We start from the raw sequence: 13,114 nt of genomic DNA, 5'->3' as shown, positions 1-13,114 counted from the left end.
CATTATTTTCTATTAGGAATTGGACGTCTACGTAATATTATACAACAATTTAAAATAAATAAAAGGGGTTCACCGTCACGTGATTTCCCCCCTCTCTACGACCGTGCGACAAAACCACTTGGACGGACAGTAGATAGCATGTCTGAGTAATTTTATCTTTTCGGATTGGGCAGAAGTGAAGATTGAATTTACAGTACGTAAGGTACTCTTTTATAGAGTAGGTACAGAATTATTTCAACATGAGTTACTAGTATGAAGGACGAAACTGGTAGGCCTAATTGGAATTAGGTACAATAGTCTATAGTGCGATAATATGCATAAAAAAGAACTGAACGCTGTATCGAAATGAACGCCATCATTTTAAAAAATGTGTTTAAATATCCGTATTATGATTATTTTTCAATTTAACTTCATTCTCTATATTGTACGCTAATGTGCTGTAGACAGTATAATATACACTGCATAATGAATACGTCCGCGTGGACAGCTCAGTTCGTGAGTAAAAACACTTATTGTAATACTGTACCGAATTTTGATTAAACAAAAACCTAATGAAAATTATCAAAATAAAAATCGCGATATTTTCTAGTTTACGTAAAAGGATGAGCTACTTTTCTTCCCTCCTATACCTAGTAAAGTGATTTGTTTGTATTTTACGTCAGTATCATCAAACTCCGGTCGTAGAAGGGGGGGTAGCAAACGGTGTTTCCGGTTCTCAATCGTTGGTCCAAAGGTATAGGCAGGTTAATATTAGAAATGTTAGTAAAAATAAAATGATGTCCCTGTACTAGTACTCAGTTTGGCCACAGCTGCAGTATGGTCGTCATCAGTAGTGGGAGAAGTAGTAAGAATAACGCGATAGTTAGGATTGTAGTAGGCCTACGAGTGGAGTAGAAGCAGAAGGTTATATGGATAATATTCTGAACTAGCACCAACAGATAGCGCACGTGTACTATGAGGGATGCGCTTTGCGTGTGCATTTGTTTTTCGGTATATAAACATTGAGGATATACATAGTGTATTAGTATATTAAATACTCTTAAAAACAACTAAAAATGGCAAATTTTTGTTATGTTCCTATATGTAAAAATTAGGGAAAGCTTTTTGTCTTGAATCAGGTCCCGAAATATTCTGAATATATGCTTTAAACCTTAAAAAATATAAGTAATAAAATTGCGCCTCGAAAGTGCTAGCTATTAAATAAAAGTAACTACTTCAAGTAAGGCATTGTTGATTACAGTTTCATTTTGGAAGAGGAAAAAGAAAAATTAATAAAAACATATGCAACCTCGACAGCGAGCTATGTTAGCTTAGATTATATGCAGTAGTTGTAGGAGTCTCCGAAGTTTACGCCTGCAGTAAACTCTCGATAAACTGGGATGTTTATTATCCTGAACGATCCGTAGCGAAATCCATTTCGTGAATAATGTTTTTAATGTACTGTACCCTAATTATTAAAACCATGTTTTAAGTTCAAATTTTCAAAATCATCCTACATAGTATTCAAAACTGCATATCCTTAACCTACAAAACGCACGACTAATCGTGATACTATTGCGATCATATTATATCATCCTATTAAAAATTACATTTGATCTTTCCGCAACTACAGAAAAAATACAAGGAATTCAATCTCGATAGTCCCTTCCCTATAAAAAAAGCACATTGGTGGCTGCATATCGTGTTTTTAGCGTACAGTTCTTAAATACTAATTATTAAAGAGGGCAATAATCACTTTCGACATATTTCAATTTTTTTTTTTTATTCGTGCATATTGTTCTCAAAGTTCGCGTTTAGGTTCATGAACATTCAATTTACTCGTATTTATATTTTGCATACTACAGATTTCCCCATCCATCTCGGGGAATCGCTCAATATTATACAGGTTTACGTTATTATTTATTGTAAATTAAATTAAATTATGAGGTAATAAAATATTGAATTATATTAAATTATACTAGGTTATACAAAATAACTGTAAATATAATTTTGACACGCACAGAAAACCAACAAGCGGGAAAACGTAATCAACTGTAGCATATGACCAAAGCTCGGAACTTGGGGACTTGTGTCTTTGCACGTGACTAAGCGACCGGACTTCAATGTCAACAAACTCCCGCTTCCAGCACGGAGGTACTGTCAGGTCTGCTACAAAAGTGGTTTCTGGCTGCAACAACATATTGATAATATTGTGGTAGGTTGAAACACGTAATTTCATAGCATATATATAATAAAAGTAAACATGAGAAATATATCAAATTTACTGTTCTGCTGTGTACATTTTATTACAGTGTATGACTATCTACATTCGAAGATTTTTCGGTAGCAGACTTAAAATACTGGATGTTTTCACTGTTACTGTTTTCTATTCGATTTTCAGCAGTTGCTAGCTGATCTCGTATCTAAGAAAGATAAGTATATCCTAATTTTTTCTCGAAAATAGTATTCAATTAGTGTATCACTACTAGGGCAAGCCCCTCTACGTCTCAATCCATGGCTATGGACAGACTTTTCTACAATTTGAGGGACTACAATGCCTTTCAATGAATTTCGTTTCCAGCCTCTAGTTTGTGTGTGGCACAACTTACAAAATATGAACTCTCCATTCGAAATAAAATAATGTATTTCCTCCGAATTCTCCACGAAATTCTGTATCTTAAATTTAAAACAAAATGTATTTTCAAACTTATATAATACCCATTCGAAATAACACATATTTTCTATTTCCTCAAACAGACCGTTTACCTTTAATTCTCTGAATGTCATTGGCTTCGACATAACAGTTTCTTGGTCCGTCTTCCTGTCATTAGTTGTGGCCACTTTCTTAGTACACACGACTGTCCCTGAGCACTTGCAGCGTGACCTTTGTTTACGTCGTACCTGTAACCTTACTCATGCACACGACACAAGTCCCCAAGTTCCGAGCTTTGCATATGACATAACATAGCCCTACAACATGTTGCGCTCCTGCCATCTGACGGTAAAACTTCGCATAAGATATCCCTATTGAGACAAGTATTGGTAATATTACAGTAGTACTCGTTAATAAATTATATTATAGTAATTATACTCGACAGTAAGATTCTGTATACAATAGAAAGCGAGGTGGAATAGAGAGCGTATAAAAAGAGTATTTTTCTCCATCAAAGCGAAACAAGAAAAGCAATATCTCTCCAGGTTTAACTTCGCATTCATATGATGAAAAATCAACAGGGCATATTTGCGTGTTTTCTCTTTTTGCCTTCGGGCACCAGTAACGTTTTGAAAGTAAACTCTCACGCGTAAAATTTTTTTGCCTTCCGGTGCTGTTGTGGAGGATATAATAATGTTTGCAACAAAACCAGGAAAGATATAATGAAATACTTTACAATTTAGCTTATGGATAATAGAAATAGGCCTGTTTTCCATTCAGTTTTATATTATAATTATATTTATCTATGAATTATATAAATACACTCATCTGTATTTTTAAGTAACTGATTTGAAACAAGGAGTATAATAATATGGCTTTTGGCTTTTAAGAAACCCGGAGGTCCGTAGTGTGTTAAATAGTAGTTAATGAAGTGGATACAGCCCCTGTAAAGGTGCAGTGAAATTACTACCATTCTACAATAAAATCACCCAAGTTGGAAATTTCTGCCTGAACACCCACCATATTGGATATCTTTCTTTCCAACCGGGTGAATTTATGTTTTGTATTCATTTATACTGGGTGTCCCATTTATCTTGGGCACCTATTATAACTTTTTTGATTGGATAGGTATTGGAATTTTTGTTTTTTGAGACTTATGTTAGAACGAGAGGCTAACATGAGTGTGGATATTTGGTGCACGTAACTTACATTAAGGTACAAGATACACGTGACGTAATCAATTTTTCAAATAGCACTACATACTGTAAGTTAATCATGTTGCATTGAATTACACACATTAAAACGAGTTCAAAAATGTATCACAATGTCACCTTCCCAATCAATAACAACAGCAAAATGCAAAATGAATGACATCAGAATGTGCATTAACTTTCACAAAACGAAAGACGAGTGACGTCCGTACACGTCGTGAGTTATGTGTTTGCTGTCTTAACATGTAAACAAGCCACAATAACATGCATCAATGCATTCGACAGGCTTGTGTGTCCATTCAGCTAGCAACATGCCGGGCAGTCATACGGTCTTTCGGGGAACGCCTTCGAATGTGCATTAATGTGAATGGTCACCATTTGGAAGAATGTTAATGTTATGTTTTATTTAACGACGCTCGCAACTGCAGAGGTTATATCAGCGTCGCCGGATGTGCCGGAATTTTGTCCCGCAGGAGTTCTTTTACATGCCAGTAAATCTACTGACATGAGCCTGTCGCATTTAAGCACACTTAAATGCCATCGACCTGGCCCGGGATCGAACCCGCAACCTTGGGCATAGGTCAGCGCTATACCAACTCGCCAACCAGGTCGACCATTTGGAACATCTTCTGTGACTCTCAAAGCATAACATTATCATACTGGAAGTACGTTTTTGTTTCGTTTTGTTGTTGTTGTTGATTAGGAATGTGGCATTGTGATACATTTTTGAACTCGTCTTAATGCGTGTAATCAATGTAACATGGTTAAAGTATGTAGTACTATTTGAAAAATTGATGACGTCGCATGTATCTTGTACCATAATGTATTAAATACACCAAATCTCCACGCTCATGTTAGCCCCTCATTCTAACATGACGCTCAAAAACAAAAATTCCAATACCTATCCAAACAAAAAAGGTATAATAGATGCATAAGATAAATGGGACAGCCTGTATTTTAGACACCTGTATCCCTTGAGTCATATACTGGGCCAGGTTCATTTTCTTATCTTTGATTTTAAAGAGAGAAATGTTTCAAACTATCCTTAGTTCATTTTTTTTTTTTTGATCAATAGGTTTTACCTGATGAATTAGCTTGTACCTTTATATTCATTGTAAACTGGAAGGTTATGTACAGGAAATAGAGAGTTACGTCTTCCCTTATAATTAACCAGGACTTATTGTGCATTATTTGAACTGCGAAGAATGTTCGAAAAGGGATTTGAAAATTGCAGAACAAAATGAAGAACTGAATATTTTTGGAAAATGTATAAAGGTGTTATTGTCTAAATATGCAACATAACAGGTACTGCAATTACTTTGAGAGTAAATATATTAATAAATTATGTAATAATAATAATAATTATTATTATTATAATAATAACAATAATAAGAAATATGATATACAATTTTAACAAAAACAGCACAGAATTTCAGTTCTCTCATTTTCTGTTAATAACGACACTTTTTTTAGTTTATTTATACACGCTTTAACATATTATGTGATCAAATCGCGTGTTTGTATGTTTTAGATGGTTTTGTGTTTATGTGCCTAATAAAGATTTTTATTAATGTTTATGACATTGATGATTGAGGCGGTGATGAATCATGACTTGTAAATTTTCAATCCGGCATGTGCCTTTGTGACTGAGGGAAACCATGAAAAAATTCAGATTGATCAAACGCGGGATTTGAACCCGGGACCTCCCGAATACGAATCTACCATCTGAGGCAACTCGTTCAATAAGTACATCTTATTTTATGTTGATTTCATCAATGAAACTGTTCCGTACTGCAGCAACTGGAAATGTCTCAACAATGAAATTGTTACCATAGTAACCATAGGCCTAACCATAGTGCTTCTGTACAAAACAATTATATAAAAATATGCACTTTTTAAATTATCTTAAAAAACTATAGGGCGCTATTAAAGAATATTTTAGATGACACCATAACATGCACAAAATTAATCGCAAAAAGCAGTTTGTTTAGATAAAGAGATTCCTTTGTAAATAGAAGGTTTGAATTATCTTAGATTTTTGTCCAAATTCTCCTCATTGAATTTTAATTGCAACTATTCATTAGTTTTGAAACATCTTGTATACACTACATAAGCCGTGGCGAGAACGTGACTCGCGAGACATTGTGGCTCGCAGTGATAGCTGTGCAGTTCGCTTGCTTCTAACCTCCGCCAACCCCCACCCTCTCACTCACTGGAGTCAAACTCCGTTCCATTTGTATTTGTCTCTGACCTGCGAGTGGCATATGTCTCTCTCGAAACCCTGTACGAAAGTTCCAAGTAGGATGGGAGGACGCATTTTTTTGCTGTCAATATGATGAGAATATTAAATATATGATTTGTTCACAAGTATTACGAGGAAAACGGTTGTATGACATAAAACGGCATTATAAGTTACTACATGTTACTGATGAAACATTAAAAAGTTAAGTTTTATTATTATCATCATCATCATCATCATCATCATCATCATCATCATCATCATCATCTCTGTACGTCGATCCATTTTCAGCAGATGTACGAATAATGCGGTTAGCTCTTCAATTTGAACTCACTGATTTACTATGTGATGTCAAATGAAAGCTAGATGTAAGGACTTGACAAATGTTGAACTTTCAAATCTTTGCCAAAAAATAAATATCCGAAGCTTCGTTCTTTCGCTTGCTCTATTGAAACCATGTTCGCTACAACTTACGTTTGTGAACAATTGTTTTCAACAATTAAAATAGTAAAAAGCCAAATTTAGATCACGACTGACAGACAAATACCTTCGTGATCAACTACGACTGGCAGTAAGTGACATAATTCCTGATTTTGAAACTTTGTCGCAGAGACATTCTGAAGACAGTTAATTTTAAGTGTGATATTGTTCATTTGTTTCTTCGTTACACGTACTAAACATTAGTTAGTAACCTTGTATTGTATAAAATTATATTTAAGTGTTTGACATAGGGAAAATGAAAATACGTTAATAAGTCAGACAGTAGCTTCACTTCCCCTTCGGGTGTCCGCCTCCCTCCATAGGTGCTATGCACGTTGCAGGTTATACAGTGGCTCGGCGCACGATTACATTTTCGCCACCGCTGACATAGACTATACAATATTGTATATACTACATATAATTATAATATTAGCAAATATTGCAACACCCCTTGGATTATAATAAACTCTTCCAAATAGGTTATGTCTATAGGCTATGCGGACTTCAAATGTGTATATAAATAGACTTGAATAATTTCGAGGGGAAAATTTTTCCGGGGCCGGGTATCGAACCCGGGACCTTTGGTTAAACGTACCAACGCTCTCCCACTGAGCTACCCGGGAACTCTACCTGACACCGATCCAATTTTTCCCTCTATATCCACAGACCTCAAAGTGGGCTGACAACCGTCAAGCAACCAACATTTGAGTGCACACTAACTCTGTGTGGCTTTAAATTGTGAAAGCTTAATTTGCATAATACACGTCACTGTACGTAACAGAAAAAACCACAATTTAAAGTCACACAGAGTTAGTGTGCACTCGAAGTTGGTTGCTTGACGGTTGTCAGCCCACTTTGAGGTCTGTGGATATAGAGGGAAAAATTGGATCGGTGTCGGGTAGAGTTCCCGGGTAGCTCAGTGGGAGAGCGTTGGTACTTTTAACCAAAGGTCCCGGGTTCGATACCCGGCCCGGAACAATTTTTCCCTCGAAATTATTCAAATCAACTTTACAGGGAGTTATACCTGAAATCTTGATTTGCATAATACACGTCACTGTTCATTAACAGAAAACCACAATTTAAGTCACACGGAGTTGGTGTGCACTCGAAGTTGGTTGCTTGACGGTTGTCAGCCCACTTTGAGGTCTGTGGATATAGAGGGAAAAATTGGATCGGTGTCGGATAGAGTTCCCGGGTAGCTCAGTGGGAGAGCGTTGGTACGCTTAACCAAAGGTCCCGGGTTCGATTCCCGGCCCCGGAACAATTTTTCTCTCGAAATTATTCAAATTAACTTTACAGGGAGTTATTCCTGAAAGCTTAATTTGCATAAATAGACTTGTTCAAAATTAACTTTCATCGGATATGATGTAACTACTTCCATGGCATCGTCAGTATAATTTCAGTTCGACAAAATAATTTTAATTTTTTCTATTACTGTTACACGTTGGAACGATTTTTCTGTTTCTTGTATGTTCCAAAATCGTTCCTTTACTGGGCCTTTCTACATTCTCTTGTCATCCGTATAATGAGATACCTAGAAGTTTTAATAGTGCTTCTAGCGAAGAGAATACCATACGAATACACCCACATACAGCACAGACATCTTAACCAGAAATCGACCTCCCGGGTGCACGAAATGCATAAATGTTCCCCTGAATCAGAACAATAAAACTTCACGGAATATTATACGATGAATGCTGGATTTATCAGGATACGAATTAAGTCCTTAAATAGAATCAATTCGTTCTGAGCAGGATAAAAGAGGAACTCTTACAAGTTACGATGTTGAAATACTTTCTAGAATTCCAGTCTGTTCATATAATAGGCTGTTCTCTGCAATTCATGTTCTGAAAGTCACGTCTCTTTTATAGCATGCAATGACAGTATAATATTTCTATGAATGTAGTGAAGCTTAGAGCGGAAATGTGTAAATGCCCATTTTATGCAGGAGCAGCATCTGCTAGGGCCAGCATTGTACGGTCTCGTATCTCTCGGAGACAGCCTGGAACTGCAAACTTTCAAGATAAGACGAGCGATTTCACTTGTTAATTGTCTCTGATATTATTACTTTTGTCGCACCCCACCTCCGTTTCCCCCCACTCAGACGCAGTTTTAGAGTAATTGAATCAACTATCTTCCCAAATCCCGGAATCTAATTATGATATTAACAATAAAACCAGGTATATGGGCCATAAAACACGATATTTAGACGTGGCGAGAGACAGATATATCAACCAAGTTTAGGGTCAAATTTTATGTTAGTCGCTTTACTGCTTCCTCTTTCATAATCGATCTGAGTTGCGGCATCTCGTCACCGATTCGCTACTGGCGACGTATCATCGTTATCACCCTCGTAACTATCTAACTACCGATGTATCATCGCTTCGTCGTACAGAATACTTGTAACATCAGAATCATCGCTACCACAACTTCACTGTCCCATTCAACATTTTTGGATTAGGCCTACATTACTTTGAAAAATTAGTCATGTCTAATGAAAACGACCACTATACAGAATGATTCACGAGGATTTACCGTCGCCTACGGAGCTTATTTCCGAAGACATTCTGAGCAAAAATTTTCATATAAACATATGTCCTAATCTCAATATCTTCAGAATTACACTAATTTGAAGTTCATAGCAAAATACTTACTTATGGCTTTTAAGGAACCCGCAGGTTCATTGCCGCCCTCACATAAGCCCGCCATTGGTTCCTATCCTGAGCAAGATTAATCCAGTCTCTACCATCATATCCTACTTCCCTCAAATCCATTTTAATATTATCTTCCCATGTACGTCTCGGTCTCCCCAAAGGTCTTATTCCCTACGGTCTTCCAACTAACACTCTATATGAATTTCTGTATTCGTCCGTACGTGCTACATGCCCTGCCCATCTCAAACGTCGTCTGGATTTAATGTTCCTAATTATGTCAGGTGAAGAATACAATGCGTGCAGTTCTGTGTTGTGTAACTTTCTCCATTCTCCTGTAACTTCATCCCTCTTAGCCCCAAATATTTTCCTAAGCACCTTATTCTCAAACACTCTTAATCTCTGTTCCTCTCTCAAAGTGAGAGTCCAAGCTTCACTGCTATACCGAACAACCGGTAATATAACTGTTTTATAAATTCTAACTTTCAGATTTTTTGACAGCAGACTAGATAACAAAATCTTCTCAACCGAATAATAACACGCATTTCCAATATTTATTCTGTGTTTAATTTCCTCCCGAGTGTCATTTTTATTTGTTACTGTTGCTCCCAGATATTTGAATTTTTCCACCTCTTCAAAGGATAAATTTCCAATTTTTATATTTCTATTTCGTGCAATATTCTGTTCACGAGACATAATCATATACTTTGTCTTTTCGGGATTTACTTCCAAATCTATCGCTTTACTTGTTTCAAGTAAAATTCCCGTATTTTCCCTAATCGTTTGTGGATTTTCTCCTAACATATTCACGTCATCCGCATAGACAAGCAGCTGATGTAACCCGTTCAATTCCAAACCCTCTCTGTTATCCTGGACTTTCCTAATGGCATATTCTAGAGCGAAGTTAAAAAGTAATGGTGATAGTGCATCTCCTTGCTTTAGCCCACAGTGAATTGGAAACGCATCTGACAGAAACTGACCTATTTTAATAGCAAAATAGCTCTTTTATTTTATTTTGAGGGTACAATTACGAAATTCTAAACTATAAAAGCTAGATTTTTCAAATTTGTGCCATACGTGCATACTAATATGTATAACTAAAGAATTAGAAAAAATTTGTCTTTGTAGTTTTCATAGTTCACAAGTTAGGAGCAAGTTTAGCTACTTTTTTGGGGGGGGAGGGGGCGAATAACTCAAAAAGTCTCTTGCGTAAGAATTTTCTTTCCTTTTTTCGTTCTCATAATTTATGAATAGGCTCACCACACATGTAGATCGATTAGATAAGCCTCTAGAATTTTTTAAATAATTTATTCTTTTCTTAAAAATAAAAAACATATTAAGAAACTAAAAAACAATATTGAAATTGTATTCACCATAAAACCCAGAACAATTTTTATTCACTGCATATCTGTGAACTTAAATACGAAGTTTCAACTGTCTATCACAAAATCTGCGTCGCTAGGAGCATTTTATAGGAATGAAAATGCTGAACATTTAAAGTATGTGAAAACAATGCAAAACTCTCCGTGTCGCAACTTGAATTCAAAGCACCACGAAACTTTAAAAATTGGCGTATGGACTTTAAAAATGACGCTGGTGTTATTTTTTAATAGAAGGAGGTATGTAGTATTTTATAATGTCAAAAATCAAAATTGTGATTTTTTTAGACAATTTTTTCAAAATTAATTAATGGGGGTACCCTTAAGGGGGAAAAAATATTACAAATATAGAATGGACTATTCAGAATTGTCATTTCTTTAATTGGCTAGTGTTCTGAAGCTAAAAATGTGTCGTTAATTGCTTTGTACAGATTTAGTTTTTAAATTTTTTAATTAAAAATGGCATCATTCTTACGCACTTATCACAAAAATTGTTACAAATCATACGACTTTAGGAACTTGATTCTTTACAGTTTAATTATGCATCCTAATGTACAGTTTTCAAGAATTTACAAGAGTGGCATGATTTGTAACAATTGAAGGGTACACGGGAAAAACGATCAAGGTCCATCAAAAATCGAAATTGAGTTAATAATCCTATCTTATAGTGGAAAGGAAGTACTATCATGTGGTCTAGCTAGTAATAAGAAATCATCGTTCTTGACATTCCACTACGTCAATTTCTATTAAATACACACATAACAAAGTATTAAGTCCTTAAACTTTAAAATTTGTTTTTCTCGAAATTTTTATGAAATGGACCTTGATCGTTATTCCCGTGTACCCTTCAATTGTTATGATAAATACATAGGCTAACAAAATGTAATTTTGTAGTTCAAATAAAAAAAAAATTTTATACGAAGTAACTGTGCAGTCCAACAACACATTTTTAGTTTCAGAATACTAGCTAATTAAAGAAATGATACTCCTGAATAGTTCATTCTGTATCTGTAATATTCTTTTACCTTTAAAACTCAAGAATAATGGTATTTTACAGACAACTTCAAATTAGTGTAATTCTGAAAATATTGAAATTAGGACAAATGCTTATATGACTTTTTTTTGCTCCGAATGTTTTCGGAAATAAGCTCCTTAAGGGACGGTAAATCCTTGTGAATCACCCTGTATTTTACTACACGAGACACGTGGTTCGTATCACTATATTTCATTATTATATCCTTTTCTCTACTTTTTTGCTACTTAAAAGTGATGCCTGGAAGCTATTATTATGTAGAAAATAATAAACAATTATTCACTTCTTAGTGCGTATATAGAGAATGACCAGTAAGTAGTATCATTAATTTCAGAGAGTTTTTCTTTCTGGCCGAGAAACCAGGTGGCCCGGGTTCTAATCCTGGTTGAGGCAAGTTATTTATTATGTATTTTAGTAGCTTATTTTACGACGCTTTATCAACATCTCAGGTTATTTAGCGTCTCAATGAGATGAAGGTGATAATGCCGGTGAAATGAGTTCGGGGTCCATCACCGACAGTTACCCAGCATTTACTCATATTGGGTTGAGGGAAAACCCCGGAAAAATCCTCAAGCAGGTAACTTGTCCCGACCGGGAATCGAACCCAGGTGGCCCACCTAGTTTCGCGGCCAGACGCGCTAGCCGTTACTCCACAGCTGTGGACGGGGCAAGTTACCTGGTTGAGGTTTTTACCGGGGTTTTCCCTCATTCGGTGGTCGACCCCGGACTCATTTCACCGGCATTATCAGCATTATCACCTTCACATCATTCAGAGATGTTGATACAGCGTCGTAAAATAACCCAATAAAAAATAAAGAGAAGCACTGGCGTTGCCGTACGGGCAGCCATGTTTGTCGTCATAGTGTGCGTCTGGTTCCGAGGTTTTCTAGTCATTAATTCTCCGCACGTGATGTGCCAAGTTGCACACTTTATAGTCTCACACGAACAGCTTACTTTCAGTTTATACGACTTCGCCGTTTAAAGTTTGAAACATATTTTATAAACAGCAAAGGTATAAAGCATCTAATCATGTTTTAATTACACTATTTACTGCTCTAAATTACCATAAATGCATTTTCATGTTAGTAAGTTTAATTCATACATTTTATGCATACGTTCTTGCTTAACTGATATTCAAAACAGGCCCCCTGGTTCTCATACAAAGTAAATGCTTTTAATGAAATAGCCTGTGTTCTTCTTGTGGTAAGTTTCGTTCCAGGATCATAAAACAAGATCTTTAATTTAATAAATCTTACTTTTACAAAGTCATACATTTTGAGGAATAGTGGAGGACTTGAACTGATAAGAATGATGTATGTTATGCTTCACACAACGATTAAACATCTTGCGACTCACAACCCTACATAACAGGCTTAGCATTTCGTAGACTCGAGTTCGACGCTCTTCGTGACTGGAATGCCGTAGTAGTGTTGGTATTTTATTTAACGACACTTTCAATTGCAGAGATTATTCACTCATTGACATTATT

At 35.9% G+C, this 13,114-nt stretch overlaps 2 non-coding genes across 2 annotated transcripts; both read left to right on the top strand.

Annotated features, from left to right (window-relative positions):
* Positions 1 to 7,467: 7,467 nt before the first annotated feature.
* TRNAK-UUU (transfer RNA lysine (anticodon UUU)) lies at positions 7,468 to 7,539 on the top strand. Its single transcript has one exon. It is a non-coding gene; the product is annotated as a tRNA-Lys (tRNA).
* A 212-nt stretch (positions 7,540 to 7,751) lies between these two features.
* Positions 7,752 to 7,823, top strand: TRNAS-GCU (transfer RNA serine (anticodon GCU)). The gene has a single exon. It is a non-coding gene; the product is annotated as a tRNA-Ser (tRNA).
* Positions 7,824 to 13,114: the final 5,291 nt, after the last annotated feature.

Source organism: Periplaneta americana, chromosome 4 (assembly GCF_040183065.1).
Source record: "Periplaneta americana isolate PAMFEO1 chromosome 4, P.americana_PAMFEO1_priV1, whole genome shotgun sequence".
Lineage (NCBI taxonomy): Eukaryota > Metazoa > Arthropoda > Insecta > Blattodea > Blattidae > Periplaneta > Periplaneta americana.
The sequence above is the reverse complement of the archived record's forward strand: the minus strand, read 5'-3'. Positions and strand labels throughout refer to the sequence as shown.